Source organism: Neofelis nebulosa, chromosome 2, assembly GCF_028018385.1.
Source record: "Neofelis nebulosa isolate mNeoNeb1 chromosome 2, mNeoNeb1.pri, whole genome shotgun sequence".
NCBI classification, from domain to species: Eukaryota; Metazoa; Chordata; class Mammalia; order Carnivora; family Felidae; genus Neofelis; species Neofelis nebulosa.
In genome coordinates this window covers 65,964,245-65,992,150 of record NC_080783.1, presented here as the reverse complement: position 1 = coordinate 65,992,150, position 27,906 = coordinate 65,964,245, and positions in this window count along the sequence as shown.

Below are 27,906 nucleotides of genomic sequence, written 5' to 3'. Positions count from 1 at the left end.
TTAAGGTATTAATTTTTAATTAAGTTATTTTTTAAGACATAATGCTATTGCACACTTAAAAGACTACATTATGGTGTAATTATAACTTTTATGTGCACTGGGGAACAAAAAAATCATTTGATTTGCTTTGTTGGAATACTCATTGGGTCACAATGTTCTGGAACCAAGCCAGCAATATCTCTGAGGTATGTTTGTATTTATTAAAAAAATGTTCATTTAAGGATTTTTTTGAAAACTGTTAATTGAGAAAAGAAACTGCAAGAGTCAATATTATTTTCTATAAGTGTTAAAGCTCATTAGAGAAAGATTATATCACCCCTCCTCAAAATATTCAGTGAATTCCAGAGCTTTAAAAAAACACAATTTATCTTAATATGATTGCAGTGGAAAATTGATGAGAACTCTTTAAAATAATTTTGTCTCCTGACATTTTATAATTTCTAAAGAGAGACATAATCTTTTGTTATCGTTTCTAAAACACCCTGTAAAGGTAACTTAGAATAAATTTTTAAACTGAAGGTTTTTATGCTCATAAGACAGACTGTAATTCACACAAAATTCACATAGGCATTATCCCAAATAAATGATATAGAATATGATTTGAAAAGAGTTTTGAAGAACTATGAGAATCTTAAGATTTTAAATCTTGGAGAGAATGGCATACCCACTTTCAATACTAAAAAATAAATCGGTATTATATAAGACAATGTATCAGTTAGCATTTACTACGTAACGAACCACCCCAACATTAGCAGCTTTAAACAAGAAGCATTCATTATTGCTTACAAGTTTCTGGTGAGCTAGGAAGTTCATCCAGTTTTTTCTGGTCTCACTCCTGCATCTATGGTCAGCTTCCAGGTCAGCTGGGGTCTGACTTTTCCAGAATGGCTACAGAGCTAGGACAACTCAGCTCTGCCCCATGTGGTCTCAGCTCCTTCAGTGGGTTGTTCAGATTTATGTACATGCCACAGGAGTTTCAAGAAAGAAATTAGAACTGCATGAGGCCTCTGGAGGCCAATGCTCAGAACTTATACATCACTTCTCTATATTCTATTTGTCAAAATAGTCACAAAACAAACCAGATTAATAACGTGCTAAAATAGGCTTGATGGGAGGAATTGCAAAGTCACATTTGCAGAGGTAAATGGATACAGGAGAGAAATAATTATAGCCACTTTGCAGACAGTCTACCACTGGCAAGTTTACTTAAATACACTCAAGAATCAGGATGTTTTACTATAGCATGATTTAATGCAAACTTTAGGAGGAGAGTCTGACATAAAAAGATCCATGTTGACAACTGTGCATAGACAGAACTCATGCCTTTTTGTTTTAGACTCAATCAACTAGACTGATGATAGTTATCGTGAAAGGCAGAATGCTGGCCACCCAAAGATGTCCACATCTCTTAAGCCCCAGAACCTGTGACTATGTTACCCGACATGGCAAAAGGGGCTTTGAAAATGTGATTAATTTTTTTTTAACGTTTTTTATTTATTTTTGGGACAGAGAGAGACAGACAGAGCATGAACGGGGGAGGGGCAGAGAGAGGGAGACACAGAATCGGAAGCAGGCTCCAGGCTCTGAGCTGTCAGCACAGAGGCTGACGCGGGGCTCGAACTCACGGACCGCGAGATCGTGACCTGGCTGAAGTCGGACGCTTAACCGACTGCGCCACCCAGGCGCCCCTAAAAATGTGATTAAGTTAAGGGATTTGAGATAGAAGGGTTTTTCTGAATTACCCCAAGTGTAAACAGTATCTTTAAAAGAGGGAGGCAGGGGGGTTCCTGGGAAGATGGCGGCGTAGGAGGACGCTGGGCTCACCGCGCGTCCTGCTGATCACTTAGATTCCACCTACACCTGCCTAAAGAACCCAGAAAACCGCCAGAGGATTAGCAGAACGGAGTCTCCGGAGCCAAGCGCAGACGAGAGGCCCACGGAAGAGGGTAGGAAGGGCGGCGAGGCGGTGCGCGCTCCACGGACTGGCGGGAGGGAGCCGGGGCGAAGGGGCGGCTCGCCGGCCAAGCGGAGCCCCCAAGTCGGGCTGGCAAAAGCGGAGGGGCCGGACGGACTGTGTTCCGACAGCAAGCGCGACTTAGCGTCTGGGAGGTCAGAAGTTAACAGCTCTGCTCAGAAAGCGGGAAGGCTGGAGGACAAAGGGAGGGAGAGCTGCTGAGCCCCCGGACGGCAGAGCTCAGCTTGGCGGGGAACAAAGGCGCTCGCCAGCACCATCTCCCCCGCCCATCCCCCAGCCAAAATCCCAAAGAGAACCAGTTCCTGCCAGGGAACTTGCTCGCTCCACGCAAACACCCAACTCTGTGCTTCTGCGGAGCCAAACCTCCGGCAGCGGATCTGACTCCCTCCCGCTGCCACAGGGCCCCTCCTGAAGTGGATCACCTAAGGAGAAGCGAGCTAAGCCTGCCCCTCCCGCCCCCGTGCACCTTGCCTACCCACCCCAGCTAATACGCCAGCTCCCCAGCACCACAAGCCTGGCAGTGTGCAAGTAGACCAGACGGGCCACACCACCCCACAGTGAATCCCGCCCCTAGGAGAGGGGAAGAGAAGGCACACACCAGTCTGACTGTGGCCCCAGCGGTGGGCTGGGGGCAGACATCAGGTCGGACTGCGGCCCCGCCCACCAACTCCAGTTATACACCACAGCACGGGGGAAGTGCCCTGCGGGTCCTCAGTGCTCCAGGGACTGTCCAAAATGACCAAACGGAAGAATTCCCCTCAGAAGAATCTCCAGGAAATAACAACAGCTAATGAACTGATCAAAAAGGATTTAAATAATATAACAGAAAGTGAATTTAGAATAATAGTCATAAAATTAATCGCTGGGCTTGAAAACAGTATACAGGACAGCAGAGAATCTCTTGCCACAGAGATCAAGGGACTAAGGAACAGTCACGAGGAGCTGAAAAACGCTTTAAATGAAATGCAAAACAAAATGGAAACCACGACGGCTCGGATTGAAGAGGCAGAGGAGAGAATAGGTGAACTAGAAGATAAAGTTATGGAGAAAGAGGAAGCTGAAAGAAAGAGAGATAAAAAAAATCCAGGAGTATGAGGGGAAAATTAGAGAACTAAGTGATACACTAAAAAGAAATAATATACGCATAATTGGTATCCCAGAGGAGGAAGAGAGAGGGAAAGGTGCTGAAGGGGTACTTGAAGAAATTATAGTTGAGAACTTCCCTGAACTGGGGAAGGAAAAAGGCATTGAAATCCAAGAGGCACAGAGAACTCCCTTCAGACGTAACTTGAATCGATCTTCTGCACGACATATCATAGTGAAACTGGCAAAATACAAGGATAAAGAGAAAATTCTGAAAGCAGCAAGGGATAAACGTGCCCTCACATATAAAGGGAGACCTATAAGACTCGTGACTGATCTCTCCTTTGAAACTTGGCAGGCCAGAAAGGCTTGGCACGATATCTTCAGTGTGCTAAACAGAAAAAATATGCAGCCGAGAATCCTTTATCCAGCAAGTCTGTCATTTAGAATAGAAGGAGAGATAAAGGTCTTCCCAAACAAACAAAAACTGAAGGAATTTGTCACCATGAAACCAGCCCTACAAGAGATCCTAAGGGGGATCCTGTGAGACAAAGTACCAGAGACATCACTACAAGCATAAAACATACAGACATCACAATGACTCTAAACCCGTATCTTTCTATAATAACACTGAATGTAAATGGATTAAATGCGCCAACCAAAAGACATAGGGTATCAGAATGGATAAAAAAACAAGACCCATCTATTTGCTGTCTACAAGAGACTCATTTTAGATCTGAGGACACCTTTAGATTGAGAGTGAGGGGATGGAGAACTATTTATCATGCTACTGGAAGCCAAAAGAAAGCTGGAGTAGCCATACTTATATCAGACAAACTAGACTTTAAATTAAAGGCTGTAACAAGAGATGAAGAAGGGCATTCTATAATAATTACAGGGTCTATCCATCAGGAAGAGCTAACAATTATAAATGTCTATGCGCCAAATACCGGAGCCCCCAGATATATAAAACAGTTACTCATAAACATAAGCAACCTTATTGATAAGAATGTGGTCATTGCAGGGGACTTTAACACACCACTTACAGAAATGGATAGATCATCTAGACACACAGTCAATAAAGAAACAAGGGCCCTGAATGATACATTGGATCAGATGGACTTGACAGATATATTTAGAACTCTGCATCCCAAAGCAACAGAATATACTTTCTTCTCGAGTGCACATGGAACATTCTCCAAGATAGATCATATACTGGGTCACAAAACAGCCCTTCATAAGTTTACAAGAATTGAAATTATACCATGCATACTTTCAGACCACAATGCTATGAAGCTTGAAATCAACCACAGGAAAAAGTCTGGAAAACCTCCAAAAGCATGGAGGTTAAAGAACACCCTACTAACGAATGAGTGGGTCAACCAGGCAATTAGAGAAGAAATTAAAAAATATATGGAAACAAACGAAAATGAAAATACAACAATCCAAACGCTTTGGGACGCAGCGAAGGCAGTCCTGAGAGGAAAATACATTGCAATCCAGGCCTATCTCAAGAAACAAGAAAAATCCCAAATACAAAATCTAACAGCACACCTAAAGGAAATAGAAGCAGAACAGCAAAGGCAGCCTAAACCCAGCAGAAGAAGAGAAATCATAAAGATCAGAGCAGAAATAAACCATATAGAATCTAAAAAAACTGTAGAGCAGATCAACGAAACCAAGAGTTGGTTTTTTGAAAAAATAAACAAAATTGACAAACCTCTAGCCAGGCTTCTCAAAAAGAAAAGGGAGATGACCCAAATAGATAAAATCATGAATGACAATGGAATTATTACAACCAATCCCTCAGAGATACAAACAATTATCAGGGAATACTATGAAAAATTATATGCCAACAAATTGGACAACCTGGAAGAAATGGACAAATTCCTAAACACCCACACTCTTCCAAAACTCAATCAGGAGGAAATAGAAAGCTTGAACAGACCCATAACCAGCGAAGAAATTGAATCGGTTATCAAAAATCTCCCAACAAATAAGAGTCCAGGACCAGATGGCTTCCCAGGGGAGTTCTACCAGACGTTTAAAGCAGAGATAATACCTATCCTTCTCAAGCTATTCCAAGAAATAGAGAGGGAAGGAAAACTTCCAGACTCATTCTATGAAGCCAGTATTACTTTGATTCCTAAACCAGACAGAGACCCAGTAAAAAAAGAGAACTACAGGCCAATATCCCTGATGAATATGGATGCAAAAATTCTCAATAAGATACTAGCAAATCGAATTCAACAGCATATAAAAAGAATTATTCACCATGATCAAGTGGGATTCATTCCTGGGATGCAGGGCTGGTTCAACATTCGCAAATCAATCAACGTGATACATCACATTAACAAAAAAAAAGAAAAGAACCATATGATCCTGTCAATCGATGCAGAAAAGGCCTTTGACAAAATCCAGCACCCTTTCTTAATAAAAACCCTGGAGAAAGTCGGGATAGAAGGAACATACTTAAAGATCATAAAAGCCATTTATGAAAAGCCCACAGCTAACATCATCCTCAATGGGGAAAAACTGAGAGCTTTTTCCCTGAGATCAGGAACACGACAGGGATGCCCACTCTCACCGCTGCTGTTTAATATAGTGCTGGAAGTTCTAGCATCAGCAATCAGACAACAAAAGGAAATCAAAGGCATCAAAATTGGCAAAGATGAAGTCAAGCTTTCGCTTTTTGCAGATGACATGATATTATACATGGAAAATCCGATAGACTCCACCAAAAGTCTGCTAGAACTGATACATGAATTCAGCAAAGTTGCCGGATACAAAATCAATGTACAGAAATCAGTTGCATTCTTATACACTAACAATGAAGCAACAGAAAGACAAATAAAGAAACTGATCCCATTCACAATTGCACCAAGAAGCATAAAATACCTAGGAATAAATCTAACCAAAGATGTAAAAGATCTGTATGCTGAAAACTATAGAAAGCTTATGCAGGTAATTGAAGAAGATATAAAGAAATGGAAAGACATTCCCTGCTCATGGATTGGAAGAATAAATATTGTCAAAATGTCAATACTACCCAAAGCTATCTACACATTCAATGCAATCCCAATCAAAATTGCACCAGCATTCTTCTCGAAACTAGAACAAGCCATCCTAAAATTCATATGGAACCACAAAAGGCCCCGAATAGCCAAAGTAATTTTGAAGAAGAAGACCAAAGCAGGAGGCATCACAATCCCAGACTTTAGCCTCTACTACAAAGCTGTCATCATCAAGACAGCATGGTATTGGCATAAAAACAGACACATAGACCAATGGAATCGAATAGAAACCCCAGAACTAGACCCACAAACGTATGGCCAACTCATTTTTGACAAAGCAGGAAAGAACATCCAATGGAAAAAAGACAGTCTCTTTAACAAATGGTGCTGGGAGAACTGGACAGCAACATGCAGAAGGTTGAAACTAGACCACTTGCTCACACCATTCACAAAAATAAACTCAAAATGGATAAAGGACCTGAATGTGAGACAGGAAACCATCAAAACCTTAGAGGAGAAAGCAGGAAAAGACCTCTCTGACCTCAGCCGTAGCAATCTCTTACTCGGCACATCCCCAAAGGCAAGGGAATTAAAAGCAAAAGTGAATTACTGGGACCTTATGAAGATAAAAAGCTTCTGCACAGCAAAGGAAACAACCAACAAAACTAAAAGGCAACCAACGGAATGGGAAAAGATATTTGCAAATGACACATCGGACAAAGGGCTAGTATCCAAAATCTATAAAGAGCTCATCAAACTCCACACCCGAAAAACAAATAACCCAGTGAAGAAATGGGCAGAAAACATGAATAGACACTTCTCTAAAGAAGACATCCGGATGGCCAACAGGCACATGAAAAGATGTTCAACGTCGCTCCTCATCAGGGAAATACAAATCAAAACCACACTCAGATACCACCTCACGCCAGTCAGAGTGGCCAAAATGAAGAAATCAGGAGACTATAGATGCTGGAGAGGATGTGGAGAGACGGGAACCCTCTTGCACTGTTGGTGGGAATGCAAATTGGTGCAGCCGCTCTGGAAAGCAGTGTGGAGGTTCCTCAAAAAATTAAAAATAGACCTACCCTATGACCCAGCAATAGCACTGCTAGGAATTTACCCAAGGGATACAGGAGTACTGATGCATAGGGGCACTTGTACCCCAATGTTTATAGCAGCACTCTCAACAATCGCCAAATTATGGAAAGAGCCTAAATGTCCATCAACTGATGAATGGATAAAGAAATTGTGGTTTATATACACAATGGAATACTACGTGGCAATGAGAAAGAATGAAATATGGCCTTTTGTAGCAACGTGGATGGAACTGGAGAGTGTGATGCTAAGTGAAATAAGCCATACAGAGAAAGACAGATACCATATGGTTTCACTCTTATGTGGATCCTGAGAAACGTAACAGAAACCCATGGGGGAGGGGAAGGGAAAAAAAAAAAAAAAAGAGGTTAGAGTGGGAGAGAGCCAAAGCATAAGAGACTGTTAAAAACTGAGAACAAACTGAGGGTTGATGGGGGGTGGGAGGGAGGGCAGGGTGGGTGATGGGTATTGAGGAGGGCACCTTTTGGGATGAGCACTGGGTGTTGTATGGAAACTAATTTGACAGTAAATTCCATATATTAAAAAATAAAAAAAAAAATAAAATAAAAAAAAAATAAAAGAGGGAGGCAGGAACGTTAGAGAGTCAGAGAAAGAGATGTGATGTCAGAGGACGGGTAGGAGGAGTGCAGGGATGTAACTCAAGGAATGTGAGCAACCTCTAGAAACTGGAAAAGGCAGGGGAACCAGCTTTCCCCTATAGCATCCACACTTGATCTTAGCCCAAAGGCCAAGAAGCGATGCCCACCATAGCATCCAAAAGGAATGTAGGCCTTTCCCTCCTAAAGTCAGACACCTTGACTTTAGCACAGTAAAACTAATTTCAGACTCTGATCTCCAAAACCATAATTAATTTGTGTTGTTTTAAGACAACACAACACTGTGGTAGTATGTTACAGCAGCAATAAGAAACTAATACAGGTATTTTACAGAGTCTTCAAATATTGTTAAAGAATGGTTGTGTAGGGGCGCCTGGGTGGCGCAGTCGGTTAAGCGTCCGACTTCAGCCAGGTCACGATCTCGCGGTCCGTGAGTTCGAGCCCCGCGTCAGGCTCTGGGCTGATGGCTCGGAGCTCGGAGCCTGGAGCCTGTTTCGGATTCTGTGTCTCCCTCTCTCTCTGCCCCTCCCCCGTTCATGCTCTGTCTCTCTCTGTCCCAAAAATAAATAAAATTAAAAAAAAAAAAAAAAAAAGAATGGTTGTGTAGTATGTGATTTTGGACTTTTCTTCTGTTCTTACATGATGAACATATTTCTGTATTTCAGAATCAGATCTTTGACTTCCTTCTATTTGTAGTTGATGATATGAATGCTTATATTATTAAGTAATCAAGAACATGAACAAATCCTAGTTTCGGATGATCTGTATTTGATAGGCAACACATACTCACTTAAAAGGGTGAATTTACCAGAAGAAGGGGGAGTTTGGCAAAGGAGAGAGGGAGGGAGGGAGGGAGGGAGGGAGGGAGGGAGGGAGAGAGAGAGAGAGAGAGAGAGAGAGAGAGAGAGAGAGAGAATATTATGAAGGCACAAATAAAAACAAAAGGTTTAGGGGTGCCTGGGTGGCTCAGTCAGGTTAAGCGTCTGACTTCAGCTCAGGTCATGATCTCACGGTCTGTGAGTTCGAGCCCAGTGTCGGGCTCTGTGCTAACAGCTCAGAGCCTGGAACCTGCTTCAGATTCTGTGTCTCCCTCTCTCTCTGCCCCTCCCCTGCTCACCCTCTGTCTGTCTCTGTCTCAAAAGTAAATAAAAACATTAAAAACAATTTTTAAAACAAAGTTTACAGGAGACACTCATTTCAATTCATGTTACTTCTGTGGCTAATGTACTTTATATGGAATATATGTGCATTTTTAAAATAAAATCCACTAAACTCCATCTAGTCAGTGCTGAATAAGAGTAGTATTTAGACTAACTTGGAGCATAGCAAGATGGTATAAGTTCCTCCTTCTTTCTTTCAAGCTCCCAGTTGCTGTCCACAGCACTGGGACTGTAAGACAACTGAATAAGCTCCCTTAAAGGATCGCTTCAGCCTTCACTATGACCCCACAGTAAATTAGGAGCTTCTTGATTCAATTAATTCATTTTGCCATTTTTCATTCATGTTTTTAGACACAAAATGTCAAATTATTTGATTTTCAAAATAGATTACTTAAATAACTCATCTACATTTCTTTTTTTAATTTTATTTATTTTTTAAAATTTACATCCAAATTAGTTAGCTATAGTGCAACGATGATTTCAGGAGTAGATTCCTTAATGCCTCTTACCCATTTAGCCCATCCCCCCCCACACCCCCTCCAGTAACCCTGTTTGTCCTCCATATTTAAAAGTCTCTGATGTTTTGTCCCCCTCCCTGTTTTCATATTATCTTTGCTTCCCTTCCCTTATGTTCATCTGTTTTGTCTCTTAAAGTCCTCATATAATTTTTGTCTTTCTCTGACTAATTTCATTTAGCATAGTACCCTCCAGTTCCATCCACATAGTTGCAAATGGCAAGATTTCATTCTTTTTGATTGCCGAGTAATACTCCATTGTGTGTGTGTGTGTGTGTGTGTATGTGTGTATATATATACATGCCACATCTTCTTTATCCATTCATCCACCAATGGACATTTGGGCTCTTTCCATACTTTGGCTATTGTTGATAGTGCTGCTATAAACATGGGGGTACATGTGTCCCTTCAAAACAGCACACCTGTATCCCATGGATAAATGCCTAATAGTGCAATTGCTGGGTCGTACACAAGACTCATCTACATTTCTAATGCACAGTTGTGATCTTTCTCAAAAACCACACTCACTTGTGCTATCAGGTTGAATTTACCTCATGCCCAAAGAGAGACTGTTTCTCCCTTTTACTTAAGCCCTAGGTTGAAAACAGACCATTCAAACATGAGCTGGACTCAATCAAAAGAAAAGGAAATACGCACTATATTTTAGTTGTGCTGTCTCATAATGCATGGATTCAATCTATTGTATAATTGAAGGTTTGCAGGAGAATATGAAGACACAAGGCTAAGGGAATGTGGACCTACATGGGCATCAATGATTAAACAGGATATAAATAATTAAATATGGTATAGTTTCCAGAGTATGTTATTTTCATTCCCTCCAAGGATCAAAGCCTCTGGTTTTTCATTTAATGACCAGTTTGTCATCTCCTACTTTGAGTTCTGCATAAAATCAGATTTTTAAAAGTACAGGTGAATCAACAATTGCAGTTTGGCTGCTACTACACAGTCATTCCATTAGATGCTTAAAGTTACATTTGCTCCCTAAACCCAGGCATGTGGGAACTATGGGCTTAGTTTACCTCTAATCTCAGAGCAAGAAAGTTTCTTTTCAGACAGTTACGTGTCACAGCCTTCTGACTCTCCATCTCCTGCCCTCCTCTCATCTGAGGTTTCTGAAGTAATCTCTGCCAAGCATGATGTATTTTGTAAAGGCTTTTAGCAGGACAGAGGTTATTACAATCTTGAAAATTATTGCTGAAAAATCTGTCCACCAAACTAAAAAATAGAGAGCTAAGTATTTTTTTCCCCTGGGGGGGAAAATTTGATGAAATAAAATATTTTTTCTTTACCCGAAAAACAGGCAAGTAGTTTTTTGTAGAGCTGAAGTAAATACTTTAATTAGAGAGGTAATTATTTTTTTATTAGAGAAATATAAAGAATAATAATTTTCATTTTTGCATATAGTATAAGAACATAATATTTGGTGACAAAGCATCAGTTGAAAGCCTTGGGCTCGGCCACTTCTTCATCATATAAAATTGAGTGAGTTATTTTACCTCATTAATCCTTGATTTTCACATCTATAAAATGAGGAAATTAATACAGCACAGGATTTTTGTGAAGATAAAGTTATATAGCACCTGAAGGAGAAGACGTATTTAAGAGGTAGCACCAAATAAAATTTAAGAAATTGCACCAATGTAGCACCAAATGGGTATTTCTTCTATTTTGTCTTCTCTGGTATCATTTCTGCAACTTAGTACATGCCTTTGGGGAAAATATTTCATCTCAATGACTTCTGTTTCCTCACCTATAAAGGTAGAGGCTTACACTCTATGGTTTATAAAAATGGAAAGGTGCTCGGGCAAAGAAGTTTTTATTTCGCATCTGACAACACCTTAGTCTTTTGCAAAGACCCCACTTAGAAGGGCTTTCATTGAATATTCAGTGGAGTAAATGCTAATGAAACTTTCCAACATGAGTTATAACCCCATTTTGAGATGATGAGACAAGGGGCTACAATCTGTTAAATTATAGTTTTCCAAGCTTTATTAAAACCCTAAACAGAGATACATTGCCACCTTCATTGCCCTTTCCAGTTAATAGAAAAAGTCACTGCCACTTAGGGACTCCAAATCCAAATTCAAGAGAGATGAAGCTTACATATTATAAAAGTGTTTATTGTATCCACATTCACATACACAAAGAACAAAGACACCACAAGGGCAGGAATGTCTCATTTTATACAGGTTTTCTTAGTGGTGTAATTTGTTGTTGTTTTTTCTTTCTAATATAAGTGCTCTTTGTTTGTTGTTAGAGTTTTTTCATCCATTTATGTTTTTTTTTTTTTTTTAATTTTAGTGCCTCCTGTCCAGTGCTTTATGTTAGCTTGGGGGGGGGGGGTGGGGGCACAGTTCTGTGGTCAGATGGTAAACTCCCAACTGAACACGTTTTTGCATGGCCTTAAAGACTTCCAGAGGAAACTGCCATCTCACCTCATTCATGTCTCACAGTGATATAGGCAGTCACAATATGACATTGTTAAAGAGTATAGTGCCAGTAACCACAGAAAGATTGTAAGCAATATTGACTCACCTTCAACTGGGAAAATTGCTGTCAGTTCATGGATTGACATTCTTTGACATTTTACTTGGAAAACTAGTGAGAGTTTTCACCCTTTGTTGTAGGAACACTGATGCCAGCCCTGCTGCCTCTGTTGTAAACCCACTTTTTTTACTCGTCCTATCTTCCCCAGATGTTTACCCAACATTTCTACTTACTGACTGAATTCATTCAAGGAATCCCATGTATGACTCTTTTTCCCCTTCCATGTCCTCCCATTGCTGATTTTCATACTCAACCGGGTTCTTTTGGAGAATCCTCTCACCATAAGGAAAAGCTAAAGAAGGAAATAAAGAAAAGAAATTGCTAAAATGCATTGAGAAAGATGATTAAATAGGGAGAATTTTGGGCTTTATTCAGCGCTTTGACCCCACCAAGGGTGAGAGAGATGAAGTTCCAGTGACTGAAAGTCCACCAGCAATCCAAAGGTTTTCCTGAAGTAAGTCAACATAGGAATTCCTTCGACAACACCCTGAGAAATAAACTTCCATTTGCTGTGGGGAAACCTGGAAGAGACCAACTTAACTAAGTGATCAAAGTTAGTATCACCATCAATAGCACTACATCTCGATATCATCTACCTCCTGATGTGATATATATTGTTAAGTTCAAAACATCAGCCCTGTGGTATCCTTGCCAAAAATTATGTAATCTCAATTTAATCATGATGAAACATCAGATAAATCCAAATAGAGAGAATTCTATAAAACACCTGGCCATGACTCTTCAAAAGTGGTAAGGCCGTGTTGGAAAAATACTGAGCAACTGCCACGGAATGGAGGTGACCTAACAGACATGACAACAGAGGTGAGGGTGGACTCTTTCACTGAAAATTGGACCACAAAAGAGGGCATTAGTGGGAAAGTAGGAAAAATTCTAATAAGGTCTGTTTATTTCCTGGTTTCAAAATTGTACAGTGCTTAAGATATTAAGATTAAAGGAAACTGGACAATTGTTATATGGGAATTCTCTGTAGTATTGCAACATTTCAGTAAATCTCAAGTTATTTCAAAATAAAAAAGTTAAATATACTGATCTTTGTTGAGGCCTTGCTAGCACTGTAGAATGGAGGATCATGGTCTCTTTTGTTTGAATTTTTCCAAACCTAACAGATTATGACTCATATCACTTTGTAGAATGTGATCCTTAGCTTCACACCCCTATACTTCTAAAACGTTAAACGTTACCAGCCATTTCTCTCTGCCTATAATTTCAGGATCTCTACAATTAATTATTTTCTTAGCAAGGAGAATTTGGGAAGCCTAATCAGTAGTAGTTCAGAAGCTGAGTATATATATGGACAGCCTTACAGTTAGGTCTGCATTAAATTTATATCCCATTTCCACTCATTGAATTTCACATTTTCAGGAAGTTGTTTAGACCTTTAGTTTTGTCTTGACTTGCAGTCTTTCCAAATCACTGCTTCAAGTTCAAGGAACTCCGATTAGCTATTGTCTCAAACTCAAACTTCAGGAGCTATAGCTCTCTGTTACCCTTTTGATGCTGATTTGACAGCAAGCTTCAATCTCTATAATACATTATGAACCCCTTCGAAATGCTAACCCTCTTTTCAGGGGCTGTAGTCTTTTGATGAATTTCCCAGTTGCTTAGGAAGTATGTATGTATGTATGTATGTATGTATGTATGTATTTTCCTTCTGCTTTGGGTTAGACCTTTTTTTTTTTTTTAATTTTTTTTTTTAACGTTTATTTATTTTTGAGACAGAGAGAGACAGAGCATGAACAGGGGAGGAGCAGAGAGAGAGGGAGACACAGAATCTGAAACAGGCTCCAGGCTCTGAGCTGTCAGCACAGAGCCCGACGCGGGGCTCGAACTCACGGACCGTGAGATCATGACCTGAGCCGAAGTCAGACGCTTAACTGACCGAGCCACCCAGGCGCCCCTGGGTTAGACCTTTTGATGGCTAACTTCCTTAACTCCCTAGGCTCTCCTTTCTGGTCTTCCTCACTGTGAACCGAGCACCAGGATTGATATAGTAATGCCTTCTTTAATGTAATTTCCCTTTTTCATTTCTCAAACAAAGTCCTTCACCTGAACTTGGAAATCTGGAAACTTTTGTCAGAGTTGAAGCACAGGATATTTAGCATGGGGTGAAGTATAGACCCTGACAATTCAGAGTGGATGTGGCTCTAACAATTGGTACAGCCGTCCTAGTACCCTCTTCCTAGACATCAACCAACTTGTAGACATGCAACCATATCCTTATTTTAGCACCTGCTTAGCACTCACTATATTGTGTATGGAAACCAAATAGTTAACAAATTTTCTTATTTGGAAAGATATTTCTTTGTCTGTTTAATGTGTAGTGGTGAGTGGATGCAGTGAGTTCCAAACACCTTAAACAAATTCAAGCTCCATTTATGTTTCTCATCTATACCAGCTACCAAATATGATGATTTATGGTACTTAATAGTGTACTAACTTGTTTTATGTCAATGTAAGTCATTTATCGGATGCCATGAGACAAATTGCTCTCAAGCATGGTAATGCATCATAATGCATGCAGTTCTCTTCCCCTTCCCCCATTTGTGAAAACATGTCAGGAGTTTACATTTAAATTAATCAAAATGTTCTGATGTCAACCTTGATTAGATGTCAGAATTTTTTATTAATGATAAAGATGTTATAAAATATTTCCATTTCTGATCAAGATGATTTTATAATTTAAGATCTAATCTCTTTTCCATTTGCCTTTATTTTTAAAAGTTTATTTATTTATTTTGAGAGAGAGAGCGAGCGAGCGAGCGAGCATGAGTGGGGAAGAGGCAGAAGAGAGGGAGAGAGAGAGAATTCCAAGTAGGCTCCAGCACAGAGCCCCATGCAGGGCTTGAACTCATGAACTTTGAGATCATGACCTGAGCTGAAATCAAGAGTCAGATGTTTAACTAACTGAGCCACCCTGGGGCCTCTCCATTTACCTTTATTTTTAAAAGTTAGGAGTAATTTTTTCCTTGTGTCTTGAAAAATATATTTGAAATTCCCATAGGAAAAGAAATTCAAGCTATGAAAAATAAAAACCAAAAACCAGGAGTTCCACAAATATTCTCCTTCTCTCTCTCTCTCTCTCTCACACACACACGTGCGCACACACACACGCACACACACAGGGGCTTTTTAAAATATTTCATGTTTAAAAGTAAAGTTGAGAAGTTGTGGGATATATGTGTCAATGTCTCTAAAAATATTTATTTATCAAGGAATAACAATTGTGTTTTTTTCTGAGACATGTTTCAATTCTACTTTTTGGTTTATAGCTGTAGTCTTTTTGGGTGCCTATTCATTTCTGAGGTTATCCCTGAATGCCTCCCCTCAGCCTAATGTTGGTCTGCCCTGGGGCCACTGGAGCAAGAGGCTCCATGCTGCTGCTAATGGTAAGCAAGTAGTATAATTGAGCACTGGGTGCCAGCCAGGTATTGTGCTAAGGGCTCCACAGGCATTGCTGCCGTTTAATACAACTATGGAAGGATGTAAGAACTACCATAATTCTTACTTTACAGCTAAAGGGTGGAGAGATTAAATGACTCCAAAGGTACACCACTGGTACGGAATAGAACAGGGATTTCAACCCAAGTTATCTCAACCCAGAATCCCCAACATTAAAATACTACTCTGGGGGCGCCTGGCTGGCTCAGTTGGTTAAGCATCCAACTTCGACTCAAGTCATGATCTCTCAATTCGTGGGTTCAAGCCCCACGTTGGGCTCTGTGTTTACAGCTCAGAGCCTGGAGCCTGCTTCAATTTCTGTGTCTCCTTCTCTCTCTGTCCCTCCCCAACTCACACTCTGTCTCTCTCCCAAAAATAAATAAACATTTAAAAAATGTTTAAATGCTACTTCTGAGTGCTGTCTGGATTCAAGTTGTCCATTTTCATACAGGATCTCACAGTCATAGAAATCACAGAATCTCTTTAACTTTGCATGCCACAAACCATATATTCTAAATTCTAAGATACATACTTTTTCAGATTTGTTAACATCTTTGAATTTAGCATGCTTCTTATTATCATTGGTATTTCATAGTTTGTCAGGATTCCCCCCTTTCTTACAGGTACATAAAATAATGTCATTTTGCTTTTGATAAACTATAGCATAAATAAAATATATATTTTGAATAAATACACTAAAAAGTTATTGAATGTCCATTGTGTGCCTGGAATGTACTAAATACTTTAAATACATTTTCTCTTAATTTTCATAACTACCCTATTAGTGAAAGCTATGTCAACACCACCATTATACAGATAAGAAAATAGAGGCTTTTGTCTAAGGTCTTTCTGTAAAGTAGTTCAAAAAGGAATCTAACTCAGAAGACTTAGTTTTAAATGTTGAAGAGTTAGTTTTGTATTATGCCTATTTTGTTAATGGGTTTAGAGTAAGCTAGAATTTTCTACTTTAATGAACATTTAACTGTGTGCAAAATAACTTCCACATTAACAAGGAGCTTTACAAAGAAGTGAAAACAATCATGGTGGCTTATTTGGTAGGAAGGATAAGTGTTATATTTAACTTATTTCTTTCTTCTTTTAGAGACTGGGAGTGGAAGCAGAGATTAATATAGTATAATTTGACCCAAATAAAGATATTTAGATATATTTGAAGGAAAAGAGAGGGAGAAATACTTTTTTTAAAGAGAAAAAAAAAACTTTGAAGTTTAATACTCATTAGAAGGCAAAATTAATTCTCCAGTTGACCCAATCAAAATCTAGAGAAAAAGTTTAACCCTGAGAATTTTTGAAACCTAAAAGCTGCTCTAGCAGCAGAGAGGCAATCAGAGAGGAGTGAAATAGAAGCTCAAGACTGAGCAAAAACAATTGAATTTAATAAACAAGACTGTAATCTGCTTTTTCTGTTTTGAATGCTTCTTTTTAATCCTGTGAATTTCTTCCTACTACAGTCACTGAAATTCAGTCTGCTATTTCTGTGGTATCTATTTTTGACTCTATGTAGGTAACACCACCTTATTTATCCCAAATTTTACTCTTTTACCTAAATTTTGTTTGCAAACTTTCAACTTGTTCTGAGAACTTCTGCCTACACATTCTTCAACTACTTCAGAATGCCTAAACCTGAGATCATTATCCTCCACGCAAATCAACTTCTTACCCAAAGCCCATATATTTACAATGGCAACACCTTGTGTGCAATGATGGAGAGCCCTCTCTGGTAGTTTAATTGATCTTGCTCATCTGCCTTCTACCCCCCCCCCCTCATTTCTCAATTTCTCTTTTCACTTTTCATTTACCACCTATCTCTTATTACTTCATACCTGAGTTATTACCATACCTTCTGTGATACTGTGATTTATAATAAGAAGTATGCATTTGATCTTTGACCCTGGGGCACAAATCTCTTAAAACCCTTGGGATTTCCTATGAGAAGAATGATAAAGATAGCTTTTGTTATATCAATGAAGTGACTTTTTGGAAAGCCCTTAGGTAATCTCAGGTTGGGAGGTGGTTGGTGGGGGAGCCAATCATGTGATTAGAGGGTTAGAAGTTTAAATACTCCCATACCAATTTAGGGGGAGGGTCTAGAGGTGGAATCAGTTACCAGTGGCCAGTGATTTAACCAATCATGATTATGTAATGAAACCTCCATACAAACCCAAAAGTAAGGGATTCAGAGAGCCTTTGGTTGGTGCATGGAAGCTTTATGTACCTTCCCACATTCCTTGCCCTATGTATCTCTTCCGTCTGGCTGTTCCTGAGTTATATCCTTTTATAATAAACCAGTACTCTAGTAAGTAAAATCTTTCTTTGTGTCCTGTGAGCTGTTCTAACAAATTAATTGAACCAAAGAAAGGAGAGGGTCATGGGAACCTCTGATTTATAGCCAGTCAGAAGTACAGGTAGCAACCTTGTCTTATGATTGGCATCTGAAATGGGGGTTGGGGGGAGGAGGTGGCAGTCTTGTAGACTGAACCCTTAACCTGTGGGATCTGATGCTGTCTCTAGATATATAGTGTAAGAATTGAGTTGACTTATAGGATACCCAGCCAGTGTCCCAGAAGTTGCTTGTGGATGTGGGAAACCACACACACATTGGAATTGGGCCCAAGGAACCAAAGACCTTCCTTTTTGGTATCTTAGTCTTTCTAAAGTAAACCCCTTTTGTTGAGGTTTGATCCCAGTAACACAATCACAGACACTCTAATTCCTACAGCTGTGGACCCATGTACCATATCATATACTTACATATGTTATGTATATGCATTCTGTTTTATAGTGCTGCATTATCAATTATGGGGTCACAGGCCACATGTGGTTACTTTAAATTTTAATTAAAGTTAAATTAAATTAAAAATTCATTTCATCACAATAGCCATATTTCAAGTTCTTAATAGCTACATGTGGCTAGCAGCTACTGTATCAGACAGCACGGTACAAAGCATTTCCATCATCAAAGAAATTTCTATTCGGCAGTATGCTCTAGTTGCTAGTCTATAGGGCTCCACTTTCTCCATCTGAAATTCTCTGAGTAGCTTCTAAGTGTTCTGGAGTTCCTCCTGCTTACTCCAGTCTATTTCTCTGCCTTCCCACTTCATACAAATGCCTCAGGTGGAGAATGCCTTTCTCTTTTTCATTTTGCCCCTAAATGCTTAGAGGCACTGTATTGTTAGAACCTATCCAAGCCACAGTGCCAAGGATAGAGAAGACAGTGCAACATGAATCTACTTACAGGGATTTAGTTGCAGTGAATGCTGAGCATGCTACTGGGACCAGTTGTAAGCCTACATATGACCCAAAAGAAGCTTCTCAAGCAAGTTTGTTGGGTTTTATTATTTAATAAAAACATTTTAAAAGTCTCCTTCCTTCTAGCTTTTGGTTTCATGCAGACATTTCTCCAGTGGTGTTGTCTTGGGCCCCTTTTAGGTCTATAGGCAGGTTCTTTGGTCTCTTTCTTTTCTTTTCCTCCATGGTTTTTAACAGAGTGCCAAGCACATGGTGGGTTTTAATTAAGTATCTTGGAAATGGGTGGATAAAGAACTGTTGTTAAAAAGAGCTGGCTCTTTCACTGTCTACCATCCAGGTCATCTGCATTAGCAGTCCATCCTTACGACTCAGCTCAAAGGTAACCTTATAGCAACTTTCTAGCCTACACTGCCAATAATTGTATTCCTTCTGCTCATTTTATGGCAGGGGTTTGATAATCTGATGTCCTCTGTCCCTTACATATGGTCATTCCAGCCTAAGCACTTTTGTTACTGGCTATGAGCCAGCTTCTTTAGGTTGGACATCCTATCTTACACTCTTTATGCCTAATAGATAACACTAGTGAAATTGTGCAATAAATAGATAGAAAAGGATTATTACTCTTTTATTGAACTTTTTTTAGTCTGATGTTACTTTGACATCAAGCTATGTCTGCCAGCCTCCCAAAGGGTAAACTGCCTCATGATTCATATTTACTCCATTTTTCTGGTGCATTAGTAGACAGTGGCCTGAATATGCAGTTAGAAGGTGTGTGCATCTCTGTGTTACATAGACTCATGGTAGAGCCTACCTCATGATGCTCACCTACACCTAACCCATGGTCACCACCAGCTCAGGAAGCTCCTTCAGAATGTATTGTGATTGTTGTTTGACCCGTTTTCTACTCTAGAAAATGTAAGTAATAATCAGTTATTATCTACTCTTTTTAAATTATAAAATATTTCAGCCATAAATAAAAGTCTGAAAATACATTCTGCATCTTTTCAGCTGTACATCAAAAATTCAGTGATGAGCGTATAAAGACTCTTAGGTATTGAGGTTCTTTTTGTATATGCCACCAAGGAATTGAAGGATATTTTTGGCCAGCAAAAAGTTTTATCTTATGCTAATGTCAAAATTCCCCTTTTCCCTAATATTTCAAGATTGCCTCATAAAACAGAAGATAATAAACTCAACAGATGCAAGACTCAGAATAAATAATAAATATATACTGCATCCCACCACATACACAATTAAAAATAAGCCAACTAGAAAACTAGTTTTTTTCTTTTTTTTTTTCTTTTCTATTCTTTTCTTTTCTATTCCTTTCTTTTCCTTTCTTTTCTTGGAGAAAGGAAAAAAGATTTATAATATGTATACCTAAGTTGAAATGGTTTCTAATACTCTAAATGAAACATTTATAGGTATAGTTGTGCCATATCATCATATTTTCTTTCTTATTCCTCATCAGTGAATAAAGCCAACGTTTTGGTCCCCAAGAACGTTCAGCATCTGAGTTTCTTTGCTGCTAAAAGAAAAGTAGGTAATATTCCTATCATTTCAAAGAGAATGAGGGGATAGAAATGAAGGAAGAAAGCACTAAGAAGCACAGATCCTATTTTCTTGTAATGCCACTAATAATAACTTAGAAATGGTAGCTAGAGTATAGATGCTGTATAAGCAAAAATAAATCTATACCAAATGCTTTTTAATGCTTGAAAGGTAAAAGTAACTGCAAAGTTAAAATCAGTTTACCATAAACACCTTCTCCAAAGCAGCATATTTTCCCAGAGTTCTCCCTGGAGTTTTTTGGCATATTGCTCAGAAAATGCTTCAATAGAATATATCTAATGAGATCTTTCCCATTCATCATTTTCTACTGAGAGATGCATTTCCAAATGTAGAAATTAAAAAGTATAAATTCCTCTAAAGAAATTATTCCAGTTCCAACTTGAATAGCACTAATAAGTCTTCTCCCAGCATGAGAAGATTATATGGACTTTAACTAGCAAATGTGGTTCCAAAATAGCTAATCATTAGAAACCAGAGACAATCCATTTCCATAAAGATATGGCAATTAAAGTGACTGACATAGAATGGTAAGAATCTTAAAGGAGAAAACTGCCCTCATTGAGGGAGGGAGATGTCATTGAGTCAAGCTCCCTCCAAGGTTGGAATCCATCCTATATCCCAGGCAGATGGCAGCCCAGCTTTCCTTTAAATACTTCCAGTTTCAAGAGTTCATGCTTCTGCAAAACAGTTTTTTCTATTGTCAGATGGCTCTCTTTCTTAGAAGGTTAATCCTCACGTTGAGTAGAATGTATCTTATTGGAACATCCACATTTTGAGCAAGGTTTTGCCCTTTGAAGCAACACAGACTATTTTCCATTTGTTACTGTGGGAAATGACAGGCTGTGTCTAATCTTGAGGGCTCAGGACACAACTTAGCAGTAGGAGGTGAGGTTGAGATATTCCTGAGTGATTTAGGAAGGGTCAAGGCCAAACCTATGCATGACAAGGGCATGATATGACTCAGCACGTCCTGACTAAGGAAAGACAGATGCTCCAAAACCATCCCTCCCTCCAAAAGAGGTTGTCATTAATTAAGAAAGCTGTGCTGGGTAGGTCAGCCAATATATTTGAGTATCTTCCTTTGTAGATATTTTAAAAATTGTTGTTTTGTGGTTTTATGCTCTCCTTTTGTTGTAGATATATCAGGAATACATTAGTAGACCCACTCAGGAGTGACAGCAACTATGACAGAGACAGATATCATTGACTGTTTTTTGTCCAAGTGTTGCAGTAAGTACGTGGGCTAGGAAGGTAGAGGATTTGACAACTGTGGGTTCCATCCAGCATTTTTATTATCTTTCTTGAGTGCAGTTCATACTTTTCAGAACTGTTAGTACCCTGTGGTGCTGACATAATATGTCCTTTGTGAGGCTTTGCTTTTTCTGGCTTCAAAACCAAGGCCTTGGAGCAGCTTTATTTGCATAGATAGATATCAAATGTGTCATTTTCGTGTTTTTTTACTACTATTTTTTTTTAATTATTTTCAATTACAACTCCAATCACAAACACACACAGACTAATTTTTAGTTTTGTTTTTGACTGATTATGCTTGCGCACAGCCCCTTCCTTCCCAAGACAATTATTTTCTCTATCATTACATGCAGGTTAAGGACCAGGGTTGAAGGATAAGAGGCTTCCTAAGTGTTTTCTGCTGCTAGAACCCTTTTCATAGGATTCCAAATAACAGAACATAACCTTTCCTCCAACCCACTCCAACCAGCCAGCCCACACACATCCAATACTGTTTCTCAGCATCCAGTTCCAAAACACATTTTTTTCCAGTTTTGCTGAAGTATAATTTACAAACAAAACTTTAAAATATTTAAAGTGTACACCTTGATTTGATATATGTATATATTGTTTTTTTTTTTTTTTTTTTTCAACGTTTTTTATTTATTTTTGGGACAGAGAGAGACAGAGCTTGAATGGGGGAGGGGCAGAGAGAGAGGGAGACACAGAATAGGAAACAGGCTCCAGGCTCCGAGCCATCAGCCCAGAGCCTGACGCGGGGCTCGAACTCCCGGACCGCGAGATCGTGACCTGGCTGAAGTCGGACGCTTAACCGACTGCGCCACCCAGGCGCCCCGATATATGTATATATTGTGAAAGGATTCCCCCCATCAAGTTAATTAACACATTCATCACCTTACATATTTACCCTTTATGTGTGTGAGAGAGCACTTAAGTTCTCTCAGCAAATTTCAATTATGCAATACACTGTTATCAACTACAGTCAACGTGTCAAATGTTAGATCATCAGACTTTATTCATTTTATAACTGAAAACTTGTACTCTTTTACTAGTCTCTCCTTATTTTCTCCAACCCCAGCCTTGGCAACCACTTTTTACTGTTTCTGTGAGGTTGTTTTGTTTTGTTGATGGTATTGTTGTTTTTTAAGATTTCACATATATGTGATATCATGGAGTATTTGTCTGTTTCTGTCTGGCATATTTCACTTAGCATAATGCCCTCAAAATTCATCCATGTTGCCACAGATGACTTCCTTCTTTTAAAGGTAAATAATTTTATCACACACACACACACACACATACACACACACACACACACACGACATATTTTCTTGTTTTGTTTATCCATTGATGGCCACTTAGATTGTTTCCATACCTTGGCCATTGTGAATAATGATGCAATCAATGAGGATGATAGTACAGATATGTCTTCAAAATAATGGTTTTACTTCCTTTGGACATATACCCAGAATTGGAATTGCTGGATCATATAGTAATTCTAGTTTTAATTTCTTGAGGAACCTCCATGCTGTTGTCCACAGGGGCTGTACTTGTTTATATTTCTGCCAGCACAGTATAAGAGTTCACTTTTCTCCATATCCTTGATAGCATTGGTTATCTCTTGTATTTTTGATAATACTCATTCTACCATATATAAGTTGATATTTCATTGTGGTTTTGATTTGCATTTTTCTGATGATTTCTAATGATTAGTGATGTTGAGCACCTTTTCTTGTATTTGTTGGCCATTTGTATGTCTTCTTTGGAAAGAAGTCTATTCAAATTCCTTGTTTGTGTTTTTATTGTTTTTTTGTTTTTTTGTTTTTTTTTTGTTTTTTGTTTTTTTTTTTTTTGCTATTGAATTGTGTGAGTTCCTTGTATATTTTAAATATTAACCCTAATTAAATGTATGGTTTGAAAATATTTTCTCCCACTCAGTAGGTTGACTTTTCATTTTGTTTATGGTTTCCTTTGCAGGGAAGCTTTTTAGTTTCATGAGGCCCCACTTGTTTAATTTTGCTTTTGTTGCCTTTGCTTTTGGTGTCAAACCCAAAAAATCATTGCAAAACCAATGCCAAGGAGTTTACTCCCTAGGTATCCTTCAAGGTGTTTTATGGTTTCAGGCTTTACATTCAAGTCTTTAATCCCATTTGAGTTGATTTTTATGTATGATGTAAGATAGGGGTCCAGTTTTTTTCTTTTACACAAGGCAATCCAATTTTCCCAACACTATTTATTTCCCAATACTCTCCTTTTCCCAATGTATATTCTTGACTTCTTTGCCAAAAATTAATTGACTATGTATGCATGAGATTATTTCTGGGCTTTTTACTCTGTTCCATTAATCTATATGTCTGTTTTTATGCTAGTACCATACTATTTTGGTTACCATAGCTTTATAATATAGTTTTTTTTAATTTTTTTAATGTTTATTTTTTGAGAGAGAGAGAGACAGAGCATAAGTGGAAGAGGGGCAGAAAAAGATGGAGACCCAGAATCTGAAGCAGACTCCAGGCTCTGAGCCATCAGCACAGAGCCCGATGCAGGGCTTAAACTCAGGAACTGTGAGATCATGACCTGAGCCGAAGTCGGACACTCAACCACTTTTAGTCGGACACTCAAGCCACTCAGGCACCCCTTTTATAGTATAGTTTAAACTCAGGAAGTGTGATGCCTCCAGTTTTGTTCTTCTTTCTCAAGATTGTTTTTGTTATTTGCAGTTTTTTGTGGTTCCATACAAATTTTAGGTTTTATTTCTGTCAAACATGCCATTGAAATTTTGATAGAGATTTCATTGAATCTGTAGATCACTTTATTTTATTTTATTTTATTTTTTAATGTTTATTTATTTTTGAGAGAGAGACAGAGTATGAACAGGGGAGGGGCAGAGAGAGAGGGAGACACAGAATCTGAAACAGGCTTCAGACTCTGAGCTGTCAGCACAGAGCCTGATGCGGGGCTTGAACTCATGAACCGTGAGATCATGACCTGAGCTGAAGTCGGACGCTTAACCGACCAAGCCACCCAGGCGCCCCTGTAGATCACTTTAGATCTTAATTGTGATTTATGATGCCAAGTTGAAGAGTGATGAGAGAATAAGATCACTGTTTGATTTAAATTTAAATGAATCATATAAATTCAGAAATTATTGAGGATTCCATAGAGCTAACATTTAAACATTGATTTATTTTATCCTTAAAACAAAGGCAAAAATAGTTTATATTTTACCTCTTGATCAGAAAATGAAGTTTTTAGTCTTTTTTTTAATATTAAGTATTATTACAACGACAATAGTTGTATATATAGTTGTATATAAAACTCCTCTTTTCTGTTCCTCAATACCTTGTGTTAGGCCAGCTCTACTACATGTATTTTTCTCTATATTAAAGGGAGTATAGACTGTACTTTCACATATAATAGGTAGTAGCTATATTTATCAAAAATCTTATTAACTCTGCAGTTAGACAGCTGTCAGCCTACATTCAGTATTATTCTGTGAAACATCTGAGGGACAGCTTGATATTAGGCATTTAACGCTTTAGTATAAAAGGTTTATACAGTTTTCACTGAGCGATTTAAGTCTGTTTCTAAGTTAGAATTTTACTTTTTTAGATTACACATTCTTCAAGCTTCTGTAATTACTAGATGATCAGACATGCACTCAGGAATATTACCTTTTCTATTTTTAGGTATGTTCTGGAAATTGCCATCAAAAAGGACACCAAATTTATATTGCTTTTAGTTTCTAGCATAATTTAAATTTCTCATCTATTGGGATTTAATAACTGTTCCAAGTACAATAACCAACTAACTTTCTACAACTGGCTATTTTTAAATAAATACATTTCCTGATATTCGCACCAAAAATATTTATGTATATGTCTAATACCTCCCCCAATGTTCTCATGGGGAGAGAACATGTCAACATTTAACATGGTGTCCCAGTGGCTAGCAGGGTGAAAGGTACAGGGAAAGCATGCAGTTGATGTTTGTTGAATGAACCAATACACTTTGAAACAATCCTGTGCCTTTGACAATTACATATATAAAATCTGAAGGACAATTACCTGAGCTTATTTGGTTTTCTGAAGCACTCTTCTAATATCCATTTATTTGGGGGTTATGTATTTGCTCATTTCATATCGACAAATAGTTCTCAAATTTCTTTATAAAGGGTTTTTCCTGCCCTACCTACCTTCATCCGTTATTATGACAACAAAAAATAATCTATCATGGTGTGTGTATGGCTCAGTGAGTTAAGCGTCAAACTTTGGCTCAGGTCATGGTCTCACAGTCTGTGAATTTGAGTCCCATGTCAGGCTGTATGCTGACAGCTCAGAGCCTGGAGCCTGCTTAAGATTGGTGTCTCCCTCTCTCTCTGCCCCTCCCCTGCTCATGGTCTGTCTCTCTCCCTCTCTGTCAAAAATAAACATTAATAAATAAATAGAATAGAATAGAATAGAATAGAATAGAATAGAATAGAATAGAATAGAATAGCTACGATTCCAATCTGCTGCTGCCTATCATTTTTCATCATTGCTATTAAAAAGAGTCTTTGAGGGGCATCTGGATGGCTCAGACGGTTGAGTGTCCGACTTCTCTTCAGGTCACTATCTCACGGTTCCTGAGTTGGAGCCCCACGTGGGGTTCTGTGCTGACAGCTTGGAGCCTGCTTCAGATTCTGTCTCCCTCTCTCTCTGGCCCTTCCCCTCTCGAGCTCCTCTCTCTCTCTCTCTCTCTCTCTCTCTCTCTCTCTCTCTCTCTCTCTTCAAAAATAAATAAGCATTAAAAAAATTTTTTTAAAGAGTCTTTGAGCACTAGAGTGTGTTTTACTGTGGCATTCAAAAGGAGCAACAGGGGCGCCTGGGTGGCTCAGTCAGTTAAGCATCTGACTTCAGCTCAGGTCATGATCTCACGGTCTGTGAGTTCAAGCCCCACATTGGGCTCTGTGCTGACAGCTCAGAGCCTGGAGCCTGCTTCAAATTCTGTGTCTCCCTCTCTCTCTGGCCCTTCCCCTCTTGAGCTTCTCTCTCTCTCTCTCCCTCTCTCAAAAATAAATAAACATTTAAAAAAAGGAGCAAGAGACCAACAGTAATAATCTTTGCTTTTATAGCAAACATCCTGTCAATCTGCCTTACATAACAAAATCTTCTTCCTTAGTGGTAACTCTTTTTCTTCTAGATCCACATTAACACTAGTGTTACATATGACAGAACAGTCACATTTTCAGTCGACATCATTTCACTATTCAAGCTTTGTGCAGAATTTTTTCCTGACATGAGTTATCTTGAATGTTTACTTCCTGCCAAAGAAATACAATCTCATTGTCCAAGAATTTACTCAGTGGACAGACTACAGAGCAGAGGAAACCTCAGCCTTGCACAATGTTTTTCATGCATAAAATGTAGCACAGGAGTCTACAAATAAATAAAACAGCAGCTGTCCACTGACCCAGCAGAGTGCACCAGTCATAATATAGTCAACAATAGCTCAAAACCTTGAGAACATGGTTCATTTTAAATAGTTAACTCTCAGTTGTTCCTGGCAATAGGAGGCAAAGTGGAGCATGGCTCACAGTCGAGAATATAATTTTAAAAGATTCATGTTTGCCATTAGTTTGAAATGTGTTCCTACTCTGTTATTTTCCTAGAGTTATTTTCAAATAGAAAAACTAATATTTTATTTTTTTGTTTCTTTTCACTGCTAAAGACTTTAAATCTAAGGCTTACAAGTAATAATTATGGAAATGATCAGAGTGGTAACAACAGGGAAAAGAAATGGCAACTAGGAGTTAAGATGAGCATCATGTTAGGTTTTCAAGCCAATTTCCAATTTAAATAATGGTATTAGTTTCTAATTGCTGCTATAACAAACTCCCCTAAAATTAGTGGCTTAAACAATAAAGAAATTATTATCTTATAGTTCTACAGGTCAGAAGTCTTACATGAGTCTTATTGGGATAAAATCAAAGTGTTGGCATGCTACATTACTTGTTGGAGGCTCTAAGAGAGTTTCTTTCCCTTTCTTAGTCTCTAGAAGTGGATCATGTTCCTGGGCTCAAGGTCCTTTCCTTCATCCTTAAAGCCAGCAACAATGGGTTGAGTCTTTTTCACATAGCATCACTGTGACCTCCTCTTCTGCCCACCTTTCCAATTCTAAGAACTCTTCTTACATCGGGACAACCCAGGTTATCCAGGATAGTCTGTCTATTTTAAGGTCATCTGATTAGCAACCTTAATTCCATCTGCACCCTTGATTCCCCTCTGTCATGCAGCCTGATTCACCTGTGCCATTTTCACAGGTTCTAGGGATTAACACATGGTCTTAGAG